The sequence below is a fragment of the Dromaius novaehollandiae genome, chromosome 4, assembly GCF_036370855.1.
Source record: "Dromaius novaehollandiae isolate bDroNov1 chromosome 4, bDroNov1.hap1, whole genome shotgun sequence".
Classification (NCBI taxonomy): Eukaryota; Metazoa; Chordata; class Aves; order Casuariiformes; family Dromaiidae; genus Dromaius; species Dromaius novaehollandiae.
This window is the reverse complement of record NC_088101.1, coordinates 44851440-44864174: the sequence shown is the minus strand read 5'-3', so window position 1 is coordinate 44864174 and position 12735 is coordinate 44851440. Positions and strand designations below refer to the sequence as shown.

Below are 12735 nucleotides of genomic sequence, written 5' to 3'. Positions count from 1 at the left end.
GAGAACTGTATATGTGGGTGAACCAGAAAGGAGAAAAAAAACAAAAAAAGCCAATACAGAAAATGTATCCAGGCTCTGAAAGCAATTTGATCTGGGATTCCTTATCAGCACTTTTGATTTCACTCTTTTTTTTCTCCACTCAGGTCTACTGTTACTCAACAAAACAAAATGAATGAGACCCTAATGTCATTTATGTTATATTTATTTATTCATTTATTTGATATGTGCTCTCTTGTGTATTTAAAAGTATAAAATTTACATCACAGAAATAATCAATCACAATTTAAATGAAAAAAAATCATCCATTTATCTTCCAATCTAAACAAGAATCTACTTAAGGGCTCATTATGGTTTTTAGAGGTCTGGGTTTTGGTCACTTCATACACATTATTTGCCTGAAATGTTTGATTACTAATATGCGCAGGCTCAGTGAACAGCCTGTCATAGCCTGCCTACGTTATTCTCATCCGGATGCATGTTAGCGGTATTTTTGATAGGCAATCAGTTACAAGTCTCACAGGACTGAGACACATTGCACTGAAACATACACATTTCACAAAGAAAAATATGGTTGAAAAATAATGCTTTGTAGAGCTTACTCTTAACTTGATTTATTTTGTCATTCCATTTTAAATCCCACCCACACAAACAGCTGTAACCACAACTGAGATCCCTTCCTTCCTTCAAGGAGAAGGTGCCCTCGGTCACCGACGGGAAGATGAAGCCTTTCATCGGGTCACAGGATGGCTGGTAAGCTAGTCAAATACATAAGATGAAAACTGGTCTGCAAACTGACTTTTAAACCACAAGGGCGGGCAGGCACTTTGTAATTTAATTCACGTGTCGGAATAAAATATTGTTTAGGAATATTGCCCAGAATATTCCCTTTCTGCCACCATAGAAGCAGTACCGTCCGGTTTGAGGCCAGGTTTTTCCAAGAGAGGAAATGGCAAAATATAACAAGTTGTAAGCTGTGAAGTTAAGAAGAGAGCGGCATGCCTAACTCCCAAAAATCTCAAGGGAGTCGTGACAAACCAGATCCCTGTTTAGAGAAATAAGTCTGATTCATGTGACCATTGATGCCATGTCAAGAAAGACAAATGGTTGTAATAAATATTCATCAGTAACTCTGTTATAATTTTGTCTTTAAAAAGTTACAGCAGTGTCATCACAGGCATTTATTTGATCACCAGTGCAAAATCTGGCCCGTATGAGGAAGATGAGCTCTCCTTATTGGCAGATGGATGAGCTGTCAGGACATTTTCAGCCCGATCGCAAATGACAGCTTAATTTGTTTGTGTTTAAAGTTAAGCAAGAAGTTTAGAATTTTGCTAGATGAAAGACAGCAGGATCGGCACTTTACATTAAGAATGCATGCAAAGGAGGCATATTGAAAATTCAGCCCAAAATAGGGACACAAATTTGACAAAAATACTCCTGGTACGTTTTTCCCCAGAGGTCAGAGATATCAGATTTTGAAAACTAGTCAAAACTAGATGCTTATGATTGCTCTGACTGTTTATTTAACTTTCAAAAGTGCTTGCTAAAAATATCCTAGAGTTGAATTTACTTCTTTACCTGCTTTCTTGGAGAGTCAGCTTTCTTACTTTAAATCAGATTTACCTTTTCTTTCCATTTTACAGTAAAAGGCTATGACTGCTGTCTTGCACATCAATAAACTCATACACAGATTTTCAGATGGGCTTCAAAACTGGTACACAATATTGTGCAGCTTTAACCGATTTAAGCATTTTGCTGAACCTCTCAAAAAGGGAAGTTCTGCACCTTTTATGCCACTTTTGGAGAGGTAAAGAAAGTTATCTTATGGACTCTGTGGCTGAGAAACTCATAGCTGGATAATAACCATGTAGGACCAAATTTTTCTGGTCTGACTGCCCATTAAACCTACATATTCATCTACTTTGCATGTCTCAACACCCATAGGTATGAGAAAGGGTGTGAGCCAAAGCCCATTGACCTCGATAGGTGTTTCCCATTGACTGAAATGGTTCAGGATAAGACTCAGAACAAGCACTTACTCATTCTTTTACTGATTTTGCAGGTGCAAAGGTAGAAAGCCAAATTAGATTGCCAGGTTTGAAAAGATGGCCCTTTAGGACTATAGTTTTAAGTTATGTTTTTTCATATACATATTTAATGAGCACCTATTTTATACTTAAGCTTACATTTCCATAGCTAGAGCACAAACCTATTTTTCAACTTCAGTAACACTTTATGAATTATTTACTACTTACACAGTACCATACACGTGCATAGGACCTGAAACAAATACAAGGAAAATGGAGTATGGCTTTATTGAAGAGCTGTGTCACTGATGTAAACAATTTCACCATGGTTTCTGCTTTTAATCTAAAGTTAGATCAGAAAGATGAGAATCAGACAGTATGCCTTGGGAGAGAAGTGCTAAAGGAAAGAAAGTGACCACACTTTGGGCTGAAGAGTCGGCAATTTCCCAGAAAGACAGCAAAGAAAGCCAGAAGTGGAAAATAATACTGGTTTAAATCACACTTAATATCTACAGCAATTTTTGCCATGAGTTATGTTAATTACTAAATTAACAGCTTACTGATTTTTCATATCCATGTAGTGAGATGCATAGCTGTAGTATTACACTTTGGGATCATAATGTTAAACAACCTGCTCTAATAAGTATGAAATTTTGAAAATATAATCCATTTCTATTATTCATATAACTTTTAGTACTTAAACACGCTGAGGATTTTTTTTATCTATTGCCTCAGAATTTCAACTGCACTCAATGGGAGCCATCTTATATATTCAATAATCTTTGATATGCTTTGGCAGAGTCTTGCTGGATCATATATACCTTCTACGTCAATAAAAAAGAATACTTAGATGAAGTCGATTATAGAAACTAGGTCAGCATCAGCCAGTGGCATTGCAAAACACAGAAACGTGTGAGTACTTTGGTCTTCCAAAAGGCTGTTCCCTAAAGCAAGTGGACAGAAATATAGTTAATAAACTATTTGTTTCACCATACTGCCGATAACAATGTAGTCCCATGAACAGAAATAAACTGCTACAACTATGTTATAACACGCTCTGTCTTTTCATCCCAGCTGGAGGATTATGCAAAAAATAAGAGAGCATGATTTAATAAAACAGCATTGCTAAAATTTTAGCTAAATCCTCATGAGGAGTCAGGTAGCTATTTGGCAGAACTAAGTATCAGTGGGGAACAGAAAGAAAACTCCCTATGAGTGGGAAATTAGACAGATATCTATATTCATACACAAGCTTGTAAGCTGTCTTGTACAACAAAGCTAATTCCAAAAGTTCTCTTGGTAGTTCTGTAGATAATTAAACAGTAATTAGCTATTATTTTCTGGGGGGAAAAAAAAGTATTTTTTAAAGTTAAAGATCACATGAAGGAGCTGGTGCCCTTCCAACTGCAGATTATTAACCCCCAACAAAACCAATTCCTGATACATGTTCAAAAGCAGTATCATCATATTTCTCTTGTAAACTTTGAAAAAAAGTCCAAAGCAAAGCAAAAAATAATTTTGTACTGGAGGCGGGGGGGATGGAGGAGTGCTCACTTTTTCTGACCACTTATGTGCAAATGAGTTCATTATGCGCATGTACAATCATGTTTGGCACAAGAAATTACTAGAGTACAAATATTCATTTCATTAGCTTATCACATTGTGTAATTTGTTTTCCAATGCATGCTTCTGATTATTATTAATACTAAATAAATCAAAAGTTCTGTTTTGTGAAAGTTTCACAGCTGGCCCTTCGTAAATCTAAAATGCCAATAGCTATCAAGGATTGTAGATACGCCTTACTGAGAACATTCCAGCTGTTTTGGTCATACTGTAATTTTTGTTTCAGAAATATGGTTTTAATAGGGTTTTGCTAGGGAAAACTTCAAGTGGTAACGCTTGAATTTCATACTCAGACCTTAAATTACAAAGCAAATGTGGGAAAATAGGTGGAATCTGTGCTGCTAAACACTCCCCATAAAATTTGCACCCTTGAGAATATTTCTAGTACCACAAAAAACATTCTCACAAGCAAAATAATGTTTCTTTGTTCCACGTTAATCAAAAGTCTCCAAGAGAGCAGATTTTATAGATGAAGGGGAAAAAAAAATCTTTGAAAGAGGAAAAACATCAGCCAATCCATAAAACAACACTGGCATTATGGAGAGGAAGAGTCACCCTAATTGCTCACATACTACAAATAAGGGGATAGAGGTCCTCTAAAGGTTACATGGGCCCAGCTTTAAACTTTGTTCTATCTTCTGTCAAACAAACTTCACATGTGCCTATTTTCAGAACATGGTTTTCTGCCTTTCAGAACACTCTCCATGTCCAAAATTTGAGTCAGTAGCAAGACTGCTATTTTCGTTCTAGAATCTTTTTTTTTTTTCCTGATCACAAAACTTTAAAAAACAAGGCTAGAAGGGAAATTAAAAGGTCATTAAGCCATCTATGTCCACCAAGGCAAGATCAAACTGCATGTCAGTTCTTTCTGACAGATATTTCTGTAACTTCTCTACTGAAGTCCTTAGTAATGAAATACTTTCCTAATAATCTATCCCAGTGCTTATTTAACCTTATATTTAGCAGCCACATTTTGCTAAAATCTAACAGAAACCTTTCATGCTGCAGTTAAAGACCATTTATTCTTGCTTTATCCACACTAGACAGCTTTAGGAGAAACATTTGACACATTTGGAAATTTAACCTGCTTCTGTCATGTCTTCCCCACAGTAAACAAAGACTAAACTAGCCCAGCACTTTCTCAGTTTTCTGTGCTGGCTGCTTAGACCATCTCAAAAGAGCCTGTCCCTCCCGAAAGTGCGCTGCCCCAAGGCTGACACGGCAAACCAGCTCCGAGGCTCTGGCACCTCTCAGCAGAAACTCTTACCTACCCTACACGCCTACAGCACTCCCCTTGGTAGGTTTTTACGGGATACTAGTTGTTTTCACAAAATCATTGAACCAGGTTCCGTCTGTGAACAATAAAAGCCTAAATGAATTGCTGACAAGGACAGCGGTCCTCTGTCTCACGTGTGTTTTTTCCCGCATAGGTGGAGAACCTTGTGCTTGCAGAAGTGTGCCCCGGAGGAGAGAAGCAAGCAGATGGTACCTCCGGCTCCAAAGCTTTTCCCAGATTGTAACCCACTCCTTGAAAGTGCTTGCAGGCTTTCCCTGGAGGATGTCGTCTACAAATATAGTAAGCATGCTCTCCAACTCACCAGCCAGCTTCCTAATTAAAATAATTAATTGACAGCAGACCATTGAAATTTGCTGAGTATGGTCAGTTCTGAATTCATCTTGCAATGGTTTCATCTAGACTGTATTTCCTTTTTTTAAGAAAATATCAATGGCTCTACTAATGTCAAAATATGGTATTTAATACCTTTTCTCTACTGACAATGGCCAGTCCTGAGTGGCAATTAAATAGGCAATGTATTTTTGATAAATCAGTGCTGACTGCAACTTACCTCCTTTTTTCTTTCTTTTGCAAGTGCTTACAAATAGTTGGCTTGGTTTTTAGTTCCAGTATTTTTCCATGAACCAGAGCAAAGCTGACTCATCTAGAATAATTCCTTTTCAATTTCTTTCAAGATAAGCACCACCTTCATCTTTTTGTGCCCTTCTGGAATAATATCCAATGTCCCTGTGTCAACGAAACCTATTCAGTTTCTCTACTGTAAGTACTAACAAACCCTCTGCTATGGAAATTAACTTGGCCCTACTAGATCATGTCAAAAAAGAAATTATTCTTTAACTTCTCACTTCAATCAAAATTAGATATATAGGTATGATTCTATACATTCCAGATAGTTGCAAATACCATTATTTATTTTAAAATAAGGCTAAAATGCAAAATAATACTAGTTATAGTTTGGGAGTTCCCAGAACAGCTGCATGTAAGAGGAAACAAAGAGTCAGTGTTGGAAAAGAGAAGTAAATATGTAAGTAAGAAGAAGAAAAAGGGTAATAGGAAAAAAAGAACTAAAACTAAAAGGAGAAGAAATCAAAGGGAAAATAAATGGATAGAATATGAAATACATTATAAAATAACCCATTTAGACAACAGCCAACAGAAATAGCCTGAGTCACCTGATTACAGAGGGAAAAAAATCAGCATAACAAAACAAAAAAAAAAGACAGATGAGAGTAAGGAGAGCAAAAAGAGTAGGTATTATGAAATCTTGGTTTAAAGTGGCCTTTAAGAAATAAATAACCATAATCAGGATTTATTCTTTAGGATAAAACTACTAATACAAATGCTCAAAATTGATTTAAAAATAATTTGAACAATTTCAGAAGTACTTAGTTTTTGGTATGTAGTTTAGGCTGGTACATTATTTCTCATTTGGATCAGAATAAGACAAATTCCCCAAATTCACATAATTTCATCAACACAGAGAAGAGAAGAGGAAGAAAGAACCAGATTTAAGGATAGCAAGGTCATTCTTCCTTATGTTCTTTGGCCACACACTGCTTCTGCATCCCTTACACCAGCATAGCTGGCAGAAATATTCTGCCTAGCTTCTCATTAAGCAAAAGGCTACTATTGGTTTACAGATCTTTTTTCCACTGGAAAAGCAAGATCTTTTTTTCCCCCCCCCTTTACTGCAGCCATATTTAAAAGAGAGGGAATTTTTACCTGGAATGAAGGAGGCTGTCTGATTTACACTTTTGTTTAACATGTCATATGCAATAGAAAGTTGATACATGCATGTATATATATAATTATGCATAGAAATCCCTGACTTTTATGTATGCACTGTATATGCCTTATAGCATCATCTTACATTCTTCCACTTAAACGTTCTGTGTTCGCTATAGATCCACAAATCATTGCCATAACATTTGTCTTACAATCTCCTATTTTTTGGTGTATTTTTTGGTTTTTTTCCACATGCCTCCCAGTGTTTCATGGAAATTTCCAGTAGTCCTGAAATAGTCTTTAGTATAGTCCCCTAATCACTGTACTTTGCAGAACTTTGACAACTTTGCTGCTGGTACTTTGAAGATCATCCGGTGACTTTTGCAGAGTATCTGAACAGTGGGATACAGGAACCCTTGGAGCGGTGGTAATAACCTTTGTGAAGATAGCCCTGCACCATCCTTGTTCCCTAATATAGCAGCACCAATCAGAGCATCAAATCCCTCCCAGGTTTGTTTTATTTTCTCTGACAAACAAAAAAGAATGGATAGAATGCAAAGGGTGTGGAAACTGAACTTGTAATAAGGTTTGTTAAGGAAATAAAAAAAAAATTGGAAAATAGAGATCATAAGGACAAACTGAAGTTCTCAGCTTGCTAATACTACGTGATTCTATCTCTGACACCAACAAATATAAAAGTACTGTTTGCAGAGTACAGTTCATCTTCTGGGGTGAGCAATCTGATCAGCAAGCACCCAGTAAAACTAACAAAAGTCAGATTTTCAAGAAAGAAGTAAATAAGGCAATAGGGAGGATATGAACTTGCTGACAATAACTTTCTGTGTCCAGCACTCCTTTTGGTTCAGCCAAAAGGCTATTCAAAGACAAATAATAAATGCATAAAGCCAAGCTGTAAGTGTCATGTCACAGTGCTGTTATATTGTTTTTTGTGTGTGAAACAAAATCCTTTGCAAATGTTCGTGACACTTCAGAAATCCTTTATGAAGAATTTGTTTTTAAATAACACTTAGAGATGGAGGAATTAAATCACACTGAACTGAAACAATACAAGGTCACACAGCAAGTCAGTGAAGCGAGAAGTCAGCCAGTCAGCTCCCCGGCTCCTCTTTTATGCAATGATTACCTAAGGTACTTCAGAGTGATACGAATAAGAGTATCACACAGGAGTAAAGATTAAAAGGACGCTCTCAGTCCTCACATTCCATGGGACAGGATGGTCATTAATCATTACCAAGTTTCTCCATTCTGCATTGTGCAGAGAAAGAACCTCTTTTCCCAGGTTCCTACACATTCACATTTGCCCTTTTCCAATTGTACTAGCTTTGCTGTTTAGATCCAATACCGAGGACTCAAGGTGCAGTAAGAAAGAAAAGAAAAAATAATAAAAAAGGCTCCAGAGCTATCTCTGGCAGGTTTTTAGGTGGATGCTAACATACTCAATACTTGGGAAATTATTTGCAAAACTGAATGTAATGCAGAAAAAGTAATTTCGCTGTTTGGTTTTTAGCTTAATTCAACTCTGGAAAACAATCAATTACCTTTAAGAACAGAAGTTGAATATAGCAACTTCCTTACATCTTCCTACTCATTAAAAAAAATTATATAATTTAACATGTTGAAAATGCTGCCTTTCTGATAAAATAGGAGAGGTATGACACTGGTCACTGCAGAAGCAGTTTCCATAGCAACAGTCACCATGCCAGTTGAACAACAGAGCACCAGCACAATTCGGAAAGAATGTACCATGTGCTGTACAGGGCTGTATCGCTCAAAGTTTGCTGTCTAATTATTCCACACCTGCAAAAATGAAGATGCTTGAAGTCTATTAGATGTGCATCAGCCAACAAGACTAAAACTCAAGTAATTTTGAAGTGTAGAAAATTGCTCTAAGTTGCATGTTCGATTATGTGGATATGTGATTCAATGTATATATAGGATAGGAAGGCACTGGCAAAGGGTGCAGAAGGCCCATTTATGCTATATATGTTTCAGGCTCTTCACACTGAACTGGCAGCAGAGCCTGCCTCTTTGGAGGGCACCCCCGTGAGCAGTTTGAGAGCAGCTGGTGCACTCCAGAAGCAAATTCTGCCTTTGTTTCCATCCAAAAGGAATCTAATTCATGTGCCCCAGAAGATGAACCAGAGCATGACCATCGGGAGATTCGCTTTGAAAGGATTTGTTTGACCCAAACAGAAAGGGTAATGTAGACACACCACTAAACTGCTGTCGAAATGAAGATCAGACTGGCGTATGATCCCCCGAAAGCCCCTTCAGTAGAGTATTGGAAACAATGTGACAAAATCTCAAAACTCTGTGACAGCGACACTTCGCAAGCAATTTAAGGTAATAAAAACAGTGATGAATTTATGTGGTAAGCGTACTGAAGCAAACAAATGCTTGAGATGCACTTTCTACTCTAGTTCTCCAATTTCAGACTATCTTGAGCATTCAGCTGGGTGCCTGAGGGAGACGACTCATTTTGCTGCTATAAACTTTTGATGAAAATTGGTTCCTGTACTCAGAATTAACTAACAGAATAGGCAGCCTGTGATTACAAGTCTTCTTAAGGGAATTATTCAGACCACAGTTTCTCAAAACTTATTAGCACCACAGTCTGTGTCAAAGAGTTGGATGAAAGCAAAACTTCTTTTCTGTGTTCCTTTAAACATAATTACTTATTTTTTAAGGTTCAGTGTAAACTTGGATGTGTCTGAAAATTAAACTCTGAAGAATAGGGTCAGGACAGGAAGATAAGAATCAGATTTGCTTGTACACATTTTCTGCACTGTACAATTTGTGTCAGCTCCCCCACCAGAATTATTTCACTGCGGACACGGTACAGCATTAGAAAACATGTAATTATCTAGTTATGGAAAATCACTAGAAGCTAACCATCTCTTGGAGTGGGTGGGGCCTCCTACATCTGAACTGCATTAAGTAGGATGAGATGGACTTCAGCAATCTGCTCTCCAAGCCTAGTCCTTTGGAACTATCATCTATCCCCTTTTATGGGAGCTAAACAGTTGATGGGCCAGTTTCCTCAGGGAGATAAGTGGGAAAATAGTTCTGAACTTCCATCAAGCTTTAACAAAACAAATGTCTTTCCCACTTTAAAGGGGGGCAGGGGGAGAGAGAAACAACTAATCATCACATTTAGATTATAAAGCATTGTAATGAACATTTATAGTTTATTAAACTGTTGTGAGGACATAGCATGCTATTTATAAAGTACAAGTTTTTTATAAATACAGAGATTTGGCAGTCATCATAAGCAATCATTTCCCTTTTCTTCCCATTTCTGGCCCTGACACTTTGAGGTGGTGAATGCTCTGGCATCTTGTGGAAAACTTGCACAACTTTCACAATTAGATCTTCAAGGATCACACTGAATGGTGATTGGCAAGTAATCCTCCTCCGAAGCTACTGGGAAGCTGCAATGTTGCTCCACAGAGCCTGTTTCAGCTCAGCAGCAGCACACCAGGTACTCCCTACCATCGCTCACAGCATACCTTCTGGGTTTGCCGACGTCTCCTGCTCTCCTGCACTCTTCACCCTGCTCATCTGAGAGTCTGGGGAACTGGGAGCCCACCTTGATGACCACAGGCCTGGTGTCCTTGCCTTCCTCTCTGCACAGGAAAAATAAAAAGGTTTTATTGCTCCAGTGGATACCTCAGTAACTGCTGAGACAGGGCTCCAGATTCCTCTCATCGGAGATAGGAGAGAAGATATTTAAACAGACAGACATTTAAAACAACACCACCACCAGCAGCAGCAACAACAACATCTGCTCTCTAATGCGATACAGAAGGCCTGCTAGTTGCTCTGGTTTCCTTACATTTTAATGCAGGAGAGGGAAGGGAGTCCAGGCTCTGCTATTGCCTGTGCCAGCAGCACAGGTGTGTGGAAATCAACTTTCCTGTAAGAAAAGAAGCAATCTGTGGGACAAAGCAGGGAAAACAAAAATATACTACCCACAAAACATGTAATGTTTCTAGGAAACTGAAAGTGACAGTATCAATTCAGATAGCAACTTCTCTTTGTAAAATAACACCCTTTAATAGCAAAGGAATAGGACCATCGGCTTTACAGCGCGGGGGAGGGAAGAAAAAAAGGCTTTACAAAGTCTGTTGTCCAAGGGAAAAATGTCATCTTGGCTTCTTCAAAGGTCATCCTTGCAGAGCTTGTTATCAACAGACAGCTTTCTAAAAATAATGCAGCAAGTAGGATCGCTATCAGAGACAGGTAGAAAATAACCCTGACATTAGTCTATCCTGCTCAGAAAGTCTAAGTGTGCTAAATTTATTGTGCCATTGGAAGTGGTGAGGTTTTTTTCCTGAAGCAATATTGAGAATGTGATAAACCTGAATCTAAAAGGGGCTTATATTTGCCAATTTTCATTCTGCATGGACGATCGCTTCTATCTACAAAAGAGGAGTCAAAACCTGTAACGATTAACAACTTGCTTGGCCTCACTGTTAGGAATCCTGTGCTTTTTTTGTTTTTTTCCCTCTCCATTCCACTGATATTTTAAACAAAATCAGGTCCACAAGACAACAGGAAAAAATATGAAGGGACTAGTAGTGCCCTTGCCTCTCAGGTGCTGATATTTTGATAGCTACAATATGTTTACCGTTGCCTGAACATTTTCAATTGAAAAGTCTGATCTTTTGTAAGAAGCTACATAGCTTCAGCTCCTGCCAATTTCAGCTGAATTTTATGATATGTGTATTAACAAATCCATAGTAGGCAAACAACAGCTACACAGGCATGATCGTGAGAATGGTAGAAGAACCCGGGCAGGTAAGTTATTGAAACGCGGATTAACTCCTGTTTGTCTGGGCTATAGCTGCTTCCAACAGCTGCTAGTCACAGACCTCTCAAACACTGCCTGCACTGAGGTTATGTTTCTCAGCCTGCTTTCCATTAAAAAAAAAGAAAAAGAAAAAGAAAAAAACCCACCACTTATTTGGTTGTAAATGGAAACCCACTGTGGCAACACACTTTGAAATAGTCCAAGGATTAATTTCAGAAGGTAAAAATCAATCTTTCAATTAAAAGGATTGAGAACTGCAAGGGCATTATACCTGTTATACACAAAGGCTGTAAGTAAAAATCCAAATGCTAGGTAGCCTGACAGCTAAGGAAAGACTGTTTTAGAACTTTGCATTCGTTGTTGCTCCAAGGCAAAATATATCTGATTTTCAAATAAAAGAACTGTATTAAAAATGACATAGTCAATACAGCCTATAACCTCTGCTGGGATAATACTGCTGTGTTCGAACTCACAGCAGAGGGAAAGACACTGCTAGCTGTCATAAGCAAGTTTCTTCCCATATAAAGCATATAGTTCATCTATTTCGAATGCAAAATTTTATACTTCTGCTTTATCACCTACTAACTACCATTCAAGCAGGCTCCTATTGTGAATTCCAGTAAGTACAAAGCTGCTGTCTGATTATAGTAGTATGTGTTGTGTATACATAGAAATTGTATTCAGAAAGGTACATTTTTAATATACATAAGTCATTTCCTTGGTTTGTGTATTTTTGTGAAGTTAAGATCTTGTGTGCCTTGTCTGGCATTAAGTAAATAAAGTGCACTGATAAGTATTCTAGCAAATGATTCCTTTTTTTTTTTTTTTTTTTTTTTAACAATATCAGTTACCAAGGCGTGGATTACCTAGTCCACCTTTACAGGAGACAAATACAGCAGAAAAACATATCAGGCTTATTGTGTAAGTTTCCACTGCTACAAACTGTAGATCTGAATTAGATGGTAGCTTCCATACCTTTCTTGACAGAAAACTTTGAAATCTGAGCATTTTCATGTCAGTTTTGAGTAGTCTGTGTGATTAAAGATCTTTTCTAACTCCCAGTAAGACAGTGTAGTTTCTCAAACTGGATATCTAGATTGAATCTAAAGGGGAAGAAGCTCATAGGAGGTTTCTAAGTATAATATTGAAATATTTTTGTGATGCAACTCCTGTTAGATTTTTGCTGCTTTTGTATCTTTTCAAGATCATCAGACGCAGGGTTTGGGGGC

General features: G+C 37.7%; 1 long non-coding RNA gene across 1 annotated transcript; it reads left to right on the top strand.

Moving 5' to 3' along the window:
• The first annotated feature begins 671 nt into the window (after positions 1-671).
• On the top strand, positions 672-12303 carry LOC112997079 (uncharacterized). Its single transcript, XR_003262609.2, has 6 exons — positions 672-750; positions 5081-5226; positions 5622-5706; positions 7006-7182; positions 8686-9036; positions 10011-12303. It is a non-coding gene; the product is annotated as an uncharacterized LOC112997079 (long non-coding RNA).
• Positions 12304-12735: the final 432 nt, after the last annotated feature.